The sequence below is a fragment of the Delphinapterus leucas genome, chromosome 21 (assembly GCF_059928025.1).
Source record: "Delphinapterus leucas isolate spDelLeu-1000000601 "Yukka" chromosome 21, BTC_Dleu_Yukka2, whole genome shotgun sequence".
Taxonomy (NCBI): Eukaryota; Metazoa; Chordata; class Mammalia; order Artiodactyla; family Monodontidae; genus Delphinapterus; species Delphinapterus leucas.
In genome coordinates this window covers 34,808,934-34,821,056 of record NC_143149.1, presented here as the reverse complement: position 1 = coordinate 34,821,056, position 12,123 = coordinate 34,808,934, and the positions used below count along the sequence as shown (strand labels likewise).

General features: G+C 41.3%; 1 protein-coding gene across 4 annotated transcripts in view; it reads right to left on the bottom strand.

Annotated features, from left to right (window-relative positions):
* The window catches only part of PSD3 (pleckstrin and Sec7 domain containing 3), a 572,386-nt gene that overhangs the window by 11,829 nt on the left and 548,434 nt on the right, over positions 1 to 12,123 (bottom strand). The window lies entirely within an intron of this gene.

Here is a 12,123-nt window from a genome sequence, read left to right as displayed (position 1 = left end):
CCAACAAAGGCAGCAAAGTCTTTTATAACTCTAAGTCTTTTAGGGATTTTTCTGGTCAAATTGAGATTTTATATATCTGTTTTAAGTTAATAATTATGAAGGTGAATCTACTTGAAGCTACTCTTTCAAGTTGTTTTGCTCAAAAGTAGGGAAAAGCTGCTAGTCATTAAGCTTGCTCTGGGTTTGGTCAGTAGCCATGTTGAGGTGCCAAGCTTTGGTTGACAATGATTACATTATGGGGTGCCCACAGGCTAACTTGAGGGCATTAACACAAGAATCATATACAATTGGTACGTTATTATCCCTGTTTTACAGTAAAGGAAATAGAGGCAGAGATAAGTCCAAGACAGTAAAGAAGTGAAGCTGGGATATGGACTCTAGAACCCATACTCTTAAGCTGCATTTCCTTCCTGGGTATGAAAATATATGCAGGAATGTGTATTTTAGGATGACAACTCAGAGACTCTGTAGGTTTGGCCAATCAAAAGCCATTTTCAAGCCCTTCTTCTCCTATGTCCCTCCCACTGCTGATAAAACCAAATACTTACTTTCCCAGACACTCTTGCAGCTAAGATGGGCTGTGTGATATTTTGGTCACTGAGATATAAGGAGAACTCTCCTGGGGGACTTCTGCGAAAGCGATTTTGCTTTCTGATGAAAGGGGCAGGTTGAGAGGAGAAGCCACTGGTGCCAGCCCCTCACTCTTATTCCTTCCTTGACATGGATGTGATTCCTAAAGCTGTAACCCTGTGAAATGAGGCAGCAGGCGTGAAGGCAAAAGGACAGCATGCTAGGCCTGGGGGGAAATGGAAAGACAGAAAGAGCCCGGGTTCTTGATGACACAATGAGCTGGATCCAACTCTCAAAGTCCTTATTGCCTCTGACCGTCTTGTTAAGTATGAATAATAAATACCCTTTGGGGTTAAGCCACTGTTAATCAGGTAATGGTTTTTTCTGCCACATTTTTTCCTTCTAGTTTCTTTTGAGATATAATTGACACACAGCACTGTATGAGTTTAAGGTATACAGCATAGTGGTTTGATTTATATACATCATGAAAGAATGATCACAAAATGTTTAGTGAAAATCCATCATTTCATATAGATACAAAACTAAAGAAATCGAAAAAATTTTTTTTTTCTTGTGATGAGAACTCAGGATTTACTCTCCTAATGGCTTTCATACATAACATACAGCAGTGCTAATTATATTTATCATGTGTTTCATTACACCCCTACTACTTATTTATCTTATAACTGGCTGTTTGTACCTTTTGACTGCCTTCATCCAATTTCCCCCTCCCAACTGGCAGCCAGAAATCTATTCTCTTTTTCTATGAGTCTGTTTATTCGTTTATTTCTTTTTGATGTATAATTGACCTACAACACTATGTTAGTTCCTATTACACAACATAGTGATTCAACATTTCTATACATTTCAAAATGATCACCATGATAAGTCTAGTTACCATCTGTCACCACTCAAAGATATCACATAGTTACTGGCTATATTCCCCATACCCTTGACTCATTTATTTTGCCACTGGAAGTCTGTGTCTCTTGATCTCCCTCACCTATTTCTCTCCCCACCCTACACCTCTCCCCTCTGGCAACCACCTGTTTGTTCTCTGTATCTATGACTCTGTTTCTGTTGTTATGTTTGTTCATCTGTTTTGTTTTTAATAGATTACATGTATAAGTGAAATCATATTGTATTTGTCTTTCTCTGACTTATTTCATGAAGCATAACACCCTCTAGGTCCATTCATGTTGTCACAAATGGTAAGATTTCATTCTTTTTTATGACTGAGTGGTATTCAATTGTATATATACCACATCTTCTTTATCCACTCATCTGTTGGTGGACACTTATGCTGCTTCCATATCTTGGCAATTGTAAATAATACTGCTATGAACATTGGGTGCATTATCTTTTTGAATTAGTGTCTTCATTTTCTTTGGATATATACACAGAAGGGGAGTTGCTGATCACATGGTAGTTCTGTTTTTAGTTTTTTGAAGGACTGCCATACTGTTTTCCACAGTGGCTGCACCAATTTTATTTTTAACTGAAGTAGAGTTGACTTACAATGTTGTGTTAGTTTCAGGTGTATAGCAAAGTGATTCAGTTTTATATAAATCTGAAAAAGAATATATATATTCTTTTATAGATTATTGCAAGATATTGGATATAGTTCCCTGTGCTATTACACAGTAGGTCCTTGTTTATCTATTTTATATATAGTAGTGTGTATCCGTTAAACCCAAACTCCTAATTTATCCCTCCCCGCTGGCTGCACCAATTTACAATCCCACCAACACTGTAGGGGGGGTTCCCTTTTCTCCACAGTCTCGCCAACATTTGTTATTTGTGTTCTTTTTGATGATAGCCATTCTGACAGGTGTGAGGAGATATCTCACTGTGGTTTCGATTTGCATTTCCCTGATGATTAGCAATGTTGGGCACCTTTTCATGTGCCTCAAGTACTGTTAATTGCAGATGAAAGCATCACTAATTGATACACATTCCAATTTTAGTAAAGAAGTAACAAAGGAATAAAATATTAATCTTTTCTCAGAAAGCTATCAATACATAAGGGTTTAATAAGGGCACATGCTAATAAAAAATATGTCATAAGTATTACACAGTAGTCTATGCATCAGTGAAATCTAAAGTCATGTTCATTCTAGGAATTTAGAGACTTAATCTGTCTCTAAACTGCCTTGGTGGCAAGAATAAAATGCAGGAAAGAACTGTATTTTAATATGAATAAGGTTTAGTAAAATGATCTAAAGACAGTTTAAAAATACATTCAGAAAATCAATGTAAGGCATACTATTTCACAAAACTAGGGCATTTATACAATAAAAGGGATATGAAGGACAATTTTTTGAGATGACTTGAAAGAGGACAAAAGAAGAAAAGGTGACTGGGCCATTTTCTACTAGCTTTTGAAGAAACTGACATTATTGGGAAAATTCACCAAAAAATGCATAAATTAAAGCAATTTCATCCACTCATTTTACAGCTCCAGCTGCAAATCTGTTGCCCCCATAAATTACATCAGTGCGTCAATCAACAAACAAAAGGCAGAGCACAGAGGAGTGGCAGTACATGAATCATCAGATGAGAAGAAAAGGCAAAGCAAAGCAAAGGGTGAAAGGGGGCCGGCAACCAGGACTGCTCACATGTTGAGAGAAATAAGGAAAAAAATAATGTGGGTTTGCTTAGGAACTTCCAATGGCTGTGCTCTATTTCTGAGTTATAAGGGCTTACAGGGACACAGGCTACTAAACCCAGTAATACAGCTTTGCTTTCTACCATTCTCTGTGGCCAAGCCAAATTCCTCTTTAAAATATTTTAGAAAAACTTATCTTTAATCTCAGGACTCTTCAGTACTACTGGAAGGACTGTGATCTACGTTCTTCTGGGATTACAGACTCACCAAATTTGTAAACCTCTATCCAGAGGCTTTGGGGCCAAAAAAAGATTGCCTCTGAGCAAAGACAGGCAGCTCTGAATGCAGCCCGAGGAGTGAAGGGTTAGGACTGCCCGCAAAATTCTTCTCCAAGACCTCTCCTGACTTCTCCCTTCTGGGGTGGCAAAGTCAGACTTCTTCCTAACAATGCAACCATGTGCCATCTTTGGGAGGGTTTATTTCCTTTTTTCCTTTCAGAGAAGACATGACTCTTTTTCTAAGACCAATCCTGAAATTTTTTTTAGGTTAGAGCTGGTGTTTAGGGAAAAGCAGAGCAACAGCAGGAAGTGTACTTCTCAATCACTTTTTAACCTGATGTGCCAGTTCAGAGACTGAAAACCTGAGGGTCATGTTCCAATGGTCAATCTCAGCCAAAGAAGCTGGTAGAGGACAGAGCAGCAAACACTGTTTGCTGCTTCCCTAGCAGCCTCCTCTTGCAGCTGACAGAGTTGTGCTTTTCACTGAGGGTATCATGTTCTAGCCTAACCTCAGGACAGGAATCGTGGTCTAACACAGAAGGGATAACCCTCATCCCCTTGCCAGTCAACGTTGCAGCCCTGTGACCTAGACCTGGCCAGTGACATGTAAGGAGAGCCGACTAGGGTACTTCCATGGAAGCAGTTTTTGGTGCTCTGATAAAAGTTGGGAGATGAAATGTTCGGAGCTATGGCAGGCACTTTGAAACCATGAAACAATAAGCATGAAAACAAAAAAGCCAATGTGCTAAGGATAGCAAATCAGAAGTTTAGAAAGATCATATATCTTTGGTGGCAACTCTCAAGCAGCCAGTGACCATCTACTTCAAGTTTTCTTAGATGAGATAAAGAATGTTCATACTGTTTAAAAACTTAGTCAAGTTTTCTATTATTTGCAGACTAATAAAATGGTCAACACTCAGCTTGGACTCACTCATAGAAACAACATCCCAATTGACTGACAAGGGCTTAATTTCCAAAATAAACAAACAGTTCATAAAACTCAATAACAAAAAAAACAAACAACTCAATCAAAAAATGGGCAGAAGACCTAAATAGACATTTCTCCAAAGAAGACAGACAGATGGCCAAGAGGCACGTAAAAAGATGCCCAACATCGCTAATTATTAGAGAAGTGCAAATTAAAACTACAATGAGGTACCACCTCATACCGGTCAGAATAGCCATCATCAAAAAGTCTACAAATAATAAATGCTAGAAAGGGTGTGGAGAAAAGGGAACCCTCCTACACTGTTGTGAGAATGTAAATTGGTGCAACCACTATAGAAAACAGTTTGACAGTTCCTTAAAAAACTAAAAATAGAATTACCATATGACACAGCAATCCCACTACCGGGCAAATACCCAGAGAAAACCATAATTCAAAAAGAGACATGTACCACAATGTTCAATGCAGCACTATTTACAATAGCTAAAACATGGAAGCAACCTAAGTGTCCATCAACAGAATGGATTTAAAAATATGGGGTACACACACACACATACACACACACATATGATATCATTTATATGTGGGATCTAACATATGATACAAATGAATTTATTTACAAAACAGAAGCAGACTGACAAGACACAGAGAACAAACTTATGGTTACCAAAGGGGAAAGGGGGAGGGGATACATTAGGAGTTTGGGATTAGCAAATATTATATATAACTACTATATATAAAATAGATAAACAACAAGGACCTACTTTATAGCACAGGGAACTATATTCAATATTCTATAGTAAACCATAATGGAAAAGAACATGAAAGAGAATATATATTTATAACTGAATTACATTGCTGTATACCAGAAACTAATGCAACATCAACTGTACTTCAATAAAAAACAGTATCTCAATTGAGCTGTTCGTGCACTTCCTGTCATAATTTTATTTAGCAAAAGGTATGCTTAATTAATAGGCTTTGGTACAACATAGTTTTGTTGGGTTTTCTCTGAATATTCAACGAATTATTGATGGATGTTATTCCACTCTAAGCCATACTGTGGTCACATAATAAGTATTAAATCCATTGACCATTTTATTATTTTCATTAATAGTTTTATACCAGTTGTTTGGTCGCCATGGGTGCTAGAGTACAGTTCTCTTGGTCCTCCCCTATAAGCCTACAACACGTAGGATATCAAGATTGTAAGAGTTAGCCAACAAATTGTCCTACAGCAGTTTCTGGATCTGGGTAATGATTAGTTAGTATACTAGTATTTACTAGGGAGCAGCCTGGAGATACTTCTAAAATCCTGAGGAAGGAAATTTGACAATAAAAACTTTGCTCCTTGATCCTTCTTTCTCCCATATCCCACATCCATGTGTCCCTCCATCTTCAGAATAAATTCAGAAGCACACCATTTCTCTCTGCTGCCACCACTTCCAGTCTGGACCAAGCACCATCACCTTGTGCCTGGATAACTGCAATAGCTGCCTCTCTGGTCCCCCTGCTCCCTCTCTGCCCCCCATGCATACTCTTCTAGAAAGAGAGTCATGGGCTAAACTGTAAGAGTGTGTCATCTGCTCAAAATGCTCCAACGGCTTCTCATCCTTAAAAATCCTTCCAAACCCCAAATCCTTACACTGGCCTAGGAAACCCCCATCAGTGCCACACCCCCGCCCCCCAGTCTGGTGTCTTACTGCTCCCCCCGGGCATGCTGTGTGCCAGTCATCCTGCCTCCTGGCTGTCCTTGAACATAGCAGACACACTCCTGGCTCTAGACCTCTAGTACCTGCTGCTCTCTCTGCCCAAGAAGCATGGCCCCAGGAGCCCACAGGGCATATTCCCTGGCCTCCGTCACCCCTTTCAGTCTTCACTCAAATGTCTCCTTTATGCAGAGGCCTTCCCTGGTCATCCAGACCTAAAACTGCCACACCTGCTCTTCGCACTGGTCACTGCATTGTTTTTCTCCTTAGCATTCTCACCATGAGCCTTAGAGTTTGCTTATGAAACAATCTTGTCTATCTTCCCCCTGCCAATCCTAGAACGCAATCACATGGGGGCAAGGACTTGGCTTTAGTTTGTTAATATATCCCCAGCACAGAGAACACAGAGTACACACTAAGTAAACATTTGATGAGTGTATAAATGGAAAGAAGGAACAAATGAGAAAATAAATTTCTCATGTCTAATAGAAAACATATTTTGAACTCTTAATGTGGCAAATTCTAGAAAAATAAAACCATGGATATAGATGCAGAGGTAGATGCCTGATGAGCCCCTCTGTCAGTAGCATCTAGGGAATGCTCTTTCACCTCCAGTGTTCCCCATTCCCATGTTTTCTACAAAAATGCTATGGTCTGACCCTAAGCGGCACCCCTCAGCAAAGACTTATCTATGCCCCCACATCCAGACCATGGCTGTCAAGACGCCACCCGCGCACACCCTGCAGAGTGTGCTGAGGCTGTGTACTAAGACTGGGGCTCTCTCTCTACAGAGAAAGAAAAGTAGTTTATATCATACTTTTGAGGTTCATAAAACAGAGACATGTTTTCTGAGCGTCTCTTATCTAGTAGTACATGAAGACCAAATTTTATTACCCACTTAGAGCTTTAAAAAAAAAAAGTGAAAAACTGGACTTTTGGAGTGTGGAGTGTGGTGGTTCTTCATTTGTTAGTGACTAGATCTCATTCTGACATGAAGGGCAGCCTCTAAATTTACCTTCTAACAAAAGCATCCATTAAAAAGATAAGAGTTTGTCAATGGTCATTTATATGTGAATTCCTTTGCCTGATGGCTCTTGCATGTGACTTATATGTAATGCACCAGGATCACATTTACCCTTGGGTAAATACTTCAACACTCACCTAAGATTCTAAGCTCTGTGGGTCAGAGTAGCAGCCTCATCAATATTAACATGGGAAGGAAACTGCTGCTGACACTAAACAAGTAAATAATAACAATATGGAGGTTTTACACTTTTGCTCTGACAATAATGTCCATAACCAGATAGTAAAAAGGGAAGAAGAAACAGCAAAAAACCATGAATGTTTTAATTAACATAATTCATGCCACAAAGTAACCACTGTGCAAGCATGAACATAGCTCCTGATTGGGCACGTTAAAGATGAGATGGGCTGCAGAACGCAAGTCTGTGGGAAGCAATGTGACAGTGAAAAGAGCAGTCTTGGGGGCAGGTGGCCACTAACTATGGCATTGATTCACTTTCCTAAATCCTTGCTAGTTTTCATTACGTGGCCCTTCCAGGGTGTACTTTCATTAGGAAGGACAGAGGGAGCCTGAGAATGCGATGTGCTTTGGGGACAGTTACTGCCTTTGGTCACGTTATTAAAGGTCTTTTTTTTTTTAAAATCATTTTCACAGTTGTTCGCTTTTTAAAAAATTTATTTATTTAATTTATTTAGTTTTGGCTGCGTTGGGTCTTTGTTGCTGTGCGTGGGCTTTCTCTAGTTGTGCTGAGTGGGGGCTACTCTTTGTTGCGGTGCGTGGGCTTCTCATTGCGGTGGCTCCTCTTGTTGCAGAGCATGGGCTCTAGGTGCACAGGCTTCAGTAGTTGTGGCACATAGGCTCAGTAGTTGTGGCTTGCAGGCTCTAGAGCACAGGCTCAGTAGCTGTAGTGCACGGGCTTAGTTGCTCCGTGGCATGTGGGATCTTCCCGGACCAGGGCTCAAACCCGCGTCCCTTGCATTGGCAGGCGGATTCTTAACCCCTGTGCCACCAGGGAAGCCCCGTTATTAAAGGTTTTGTCGTAGTCTCTGTGGATTCATTCTCAGATCAATTCTTAAAAATTTCAGAGCTGTATGCTCAGCTTCCTTGCTCAGAGATTCTCCGACAGTATGAATAGATTCATAGCAGTATAACTGTGTGAGCTGATCCCACTATCAGAAAATTGAGATGGGATTTTACCAAATCCAAGCTCAGTGGCTACTCTCTGCAGAGAAGCATCTGAACACTGCTTTTGTGGCTTTGTCCATTCAGCAAGCTCTCTCCCTTAATTTCCTTCGTAAGATTTGCGCTTTCCATAAAACCTTCTGTGACCACTGAGAGCCAAAGACAATTCAAATGCTTTAATGGCTTCTTTTTCTCCTAAAATCAAGTTGTTTATTCACTCTGTACCCTCCTTACTACATTGTTTTGCAACGTTAATTTATTAAGTTGGTCTTTAATCACCTGTAAGAATACTTCTCAAACATGTAGGAAAAATATCCCTTTCACTAGCAGCAATGCTTACTAGGGAGGAACAAAACAATACAGTATCCAAGGCCAAGTAAGCTGTGGCTTAGGTTGAATGTTAAATGCTAAAAAAAGAAAGTCCTGAGTATTGTTATTATTTGAAAAGAAGTTTAATCACATCCACATCTGATGGAGCAGTTTCTTTTTTTTGAGTATGAGTTCTGCATACCATTTTTTATTTCATTTAATATAACACTATCTCCTTTTGACCTCTGATACATGAATACAATAGTAACAGCCTAAAGGAAAAGAAAACTGCAACGGCAATTCTAACTTAGCGCTGCCATTTGCCTTCAGACCTCACTGCACCAGCAGTCAAGTCCTGAATACATTTCCTCCTGACATCTCCCCTTCTCAGGCAGGAAGGGTAAAAGGCCAGATTAAAATGAAAGGAGAAGAACACCAATAATGTCATGCACATAGCAAAACACTTTTTACTCCTAGATCTCTACATTGGAAAACAAAGAAACAAACCAAAACAATTAAAACAAGCCAACAAAACAAGGAGCTCTGGAAGAAACTGCTCATCTCCACTCTGCATTCTATAGGACGATGCAGAATTGACTTGCAGACTTTCTCCTTGCCCGGCTGGCTCACCCTCCTCTACCTGCTAACTTAAGAAAGCAATACATTAAAAACAGAGCTTTCTATAAGTTCTTATCTGAAAGCTATGCTAGGACTTACATTTTTAAAAGGAAATTTTAACGTCTTTTCCCTATGCCATTCCCCTAACAGGCTTCTGCATGTAATGGTAACCCACTACCAAAATATAGCAAATACACACATTTTTAGGTTGTATAGTTTGTATTCGTGGCTTTCTGGGAAAACCTGAGGCAGTGTGAATTCTATTGTTTTATTTCAGTCTACCTTTTGGCTCGACTGCTCTCTAAATGAACTTTGTGACTTCAATTAAAAACAAAACTAAAATAAAAAGCTTACTCATAATAATAATGTAAGCAGAAGAGGTCAAAAAACTCTAATAAGGACAAAAAGCACTGGGTCTGCAGAAAGCATTTTGAACGTGTCTTTGTCTCCATCCTGTGGTCCTGGTCTGATGCTCCTAAGGCGTCTGGTCTCTGCCCCCAGAGCTCCCACAGGCCCTTCAGGGAGCAGCGAGGGCTCAATGGCCACCCCTGTCGTGCTTGTCCCTCCCAGGGCCCCCAGCTGCCAGGCCCAGGCAGGCAGATCCCCTGCAGTGCTTTTCCCTTTGCAACATCTTTGTGGAGAAGAACAGGACTTCGGTGTCAAGGAGAGCTTTCCCAATTCTGAGAGCTAATTTTTAAAACGCTGCTGCCTTTCTCACTCTTCACACTTTGTTTCTCCAGCTCTCGAAACCCTTTCTATAAACCCAGTCTGTATTAGTACCCAGATTTTTTTTCTCTTCTTAGAAATTAAACGCGAAATTCTCAATTTAAAAGTCCACAAAGCTCACTTAGAAAACAGAACACAGTTTGTTTTCTAGGTGGAAAACTCAAGAATTGTCCAGTTCCCACCTAGCCATGGGGCAGTCCTGCAGACCTGCCATGCACCAGGCTCCTGGCTCTGGGGGCCCTGACCAGCGTGGCCTTGCATGAGGGTTTTGACAATAGCTGAGTGTAAAATTAACTGGAAAAAGAAAATTAACTCTGGATCAATGGGATTAAAAAGTTTAATGGAAAAAAAATTGTCCTTTGAAACACAGAGATGTGAAGTCAAGTTTCTACATACCCAAGATAAGTAATCTGAGCTAGAGAAATACTACTTATCTGGATAAGAGGCTAAATTTAACTCCTATGGGATAAAAGTTTGTCTCTCACTAAGTTTTTCCTTAGGGAACTCACATCTAAAACAAAATTTTAGTTTGTTATGACAACATTCTTATACAGGCCACACTTTTTTTTTTCCCAGTACGCGGGCCTCTCACTGTCGTGGCCTCTCCCGTTGCGGACCACAGGCTCTGGACGTGCAGGCTCAGCAGCCATGGCTCACAGGCCTAGCCACTCCGCAGCATGTGGGATCTTCCTGGACTGGGGCACGAACCCATGTTCCCTGCATCGGCAGGCAGACTCTCAACCACTGTGTCACCAGGGAAACACCTACAGGCCACACTCTTAATCCTTGGTTTATATTTAGTTTGTGCTTCTGGCTGTACTGGGATTCCCTAAAGTCGCACGCACTTTCTCTCAGAAATACGCTCCCGGGATTCTTTGTGGCGTCTGGCCTGTCACGTGCACAGGTCCCAAAACGCCAACGCCTGTCATAAGGGGACAGGTCAGTCTTTCTAGGAAATTTTTAAAGTAGGATTTGAGGAAGCTTTGAAGGTAAACTACCTTCCCCACTGACTTCCCAGGACACTTCATACCTAAGATATATTGATTGATTTTGAGCTCAAAGCAGTTTTGCACCTTCTGCAGGCCCAGTTCAAATATCTCTCTTCCATCTCACCAGTTCTGTGTCCAATTCTGAGCCTGTCTTGGTAAAGTATCTTTGACCCGTGGAGTCAGAACACTGAGCGACCAGGCCTCAGCAAGTCCCTCGCCCCCTCCAGTCTCAGGCTCCACAAGTGGCAGAATGAGGGGCAGCTATAAACTTCCCAGGACTCTCTAAGGAGGGAAGCATGACACATGGATGAAGACGCAGTGCTGGTCCGGGGAGGGGAAGGCACATGGGAAACCAGCTGTGGTTGACTCTGTCCACAAACTGGCCAAAGGCCAGACCCGGTCAGGCAGGAAACCTCCGGTTGAGGTGAGAGGCCCGGACGTGTCCCTCGTGCACATGAGCCACACCTCCAGGAGCTGTCCAGGCAGACAGGTGCTCCTGCAAGAAGTCCGTGACCAGGGGACCTGCTTCCAGCCTTCCAGTGAGGGCTGTACTGAGAAGGCTAGTACAAACATAGGATTTTTGCATATGATTTTTCCCTAATATTTCCAGAAGAACATTTCTGAAAACATTTTAAGTTTTCATTATAAGTCTATTGAGTAATTCTGAACTAGATACACCTAAAGAACCACAGTAGCCTGCTCCAACAAGCCTCTGCATCTCAGAGCAGGGGCTCAAGCACACAAGTTTTTAAAACTCTTACATCAAAAGCATACAGGTTCTTATGGAAAGTAGTAGGAAGAAACCTAAAGTAGTTAGACAGAGATAAAGTATTCTGGGTAAAAAGAAAAAAACAGAGTTAGCACAGGAAAGGGCGGACAGTACCAGCAGTCTGCAAAAAAACGGATGGGAGGGTCACTTACCAAAAGGTCCAAGGGAATTGCTAAGGAGGCCGCTCACGCTATCTACATGAGAATAGCTCTGTGGGGAGACTGAAGGGGCACTTCCTTCTCACAGGTCGCTGTGGTGACAGCACTCACACCAGGTGGGCCTCTTCTTTACTGAATCCCCACCCAGAGGTAACAATCAAAACAGTAAACTACAGGCACAGCACAGGCAGCTAGGCAGAAGCGACACCGTCCACAAACTACTGTAGAGTCCTACGG